This window comes from Octodon degus, unplaced genomic scaffold (assembly GCF_000260255.1).
Source record: "Octodon degus isolate 3935 unplaced genomic scaffold, OctDeg1.0 scaffold00081, whole genome shotgun sequence".
NCBI classification, from domain to species: domain Eukaryota; kingdom Metazoa; phylum Chordata; class Mammalia; order Rodentia; family Octodontidae; genus Octodon; species Octodon degus.
The window spans coordinates 8488242-8489442 of record NW_004524657.1 but is presented as its reverse complement, the minus strand read 5'-3'; the positions used below and the strand labels follow the sequence as shown (position 1 = coordinate 8489442).

Here is a 1201-nt window from a genome sequence, read left to right as displayed (position 1 = left end):
TTCTCATTCATGGGGCTGTGATCAATTTGCTCCCTCTCCAGAACATCATTTAGTAGTCTGTGTAGGCTTGGCTTTGTCATCATGAATTTCTTTAGTTGTTCTTTGTCTTGGAAATATTTCACTTCTCCATTATATTTGAAAGATAGTTTTTCAGGATATATCAGTCTGGGTTGGAATTTGCTTTCTTGCAAGACTTGAAGTACTTTGCTCCATGCTCTTCTTGACTTGATGGTTTGTGAAGAGAACTTTGCCGTTATTCTGGTTTTCCTTTAAATGTGATCTGTTTCTTTGCTTTAGTGGCTTTTAGTATACTGTTCCTATGCTGAATTTCTGGGATCTTGATTATTATATGTCTGGGTATGGTTTTAACTAGGCTGATGTTATTTGAAGTTCTATATACTTCAGTTACTGAATGTCAGATTGTTCCTTTATATCTTTCTGCTGTTGTTTCTTTACTTCCAACACTATTAATTCATACATTTCAGCTCTGCCCTTGTTCTTGGTGGGCAATGGGTTTCCTTTATATGTTTCTGCATATTGTCTCCATATTTGGGAAGTTTTCTATTACTTCTGCCCATATTCTTGTTATATCATTTTTATTGACTTCGTCTTTCTCATTGATGCCTATTAGTCTCATGTTGTTCATGTTTGCATAGTCTTGCAAGTGATGGATTATTTTTTTCCTGCATCCTAGTTGTTTTTAAGAGATCCTTTCTTACCTTTTCACTAGCTGCACGCATCTTCAAGATCTGAAACTCCGTCTTCTTTTTCACTGAAATGGTTTTGCAGGCTTGTGATTGAGATTTTAAGTTCCTCTATGTCTCTGACTCTGCTTCATGCGATCTATTTCTTTCATGTATTGCTCATTGAAGGAATCTGTCATATTTCTAATCTCTATTTTTTTAATCAATGTCTTCTTTAGAAGCAATTATTAATTTTTTTACTGCAGAGTTTTTTTTCAGATTGGGTTTCCTTTATATGTTTCTGTGTTTGATTCTTTACTTCAGATGCTATGAATTCAGAGATTTCTCTTTTTATTTCAGAAATTAATTCTGCTCTGAGTTTCTCTATACCTTTCTGCTATTGTTTCTTTACTTCCAACACTGTTAATTCATACATTTCAGCTGAGCTAGTGTCCTCTGCCCTTGTTCTGGGTGGGCATTGGGTTTCCTCCATATGTTTCTGCATTTGATTCTTTTTT

At 34.7% G+C, this 1201-nt stretch overlaps 1 protein-coding gene across 1 annotated transcript in view; it reads left to right on the top strand.

Annotated features, from left to right (window-relative positions):
* Impg2 (interphotoreceptor matrix proteoglycan 2) overlaps positions 1-1201 on the top strand; it is a 159433-nt gene that overhangs the window by 133374 nt on the left and 24858 nt on the right. The window lies entirely within an intron of this gene.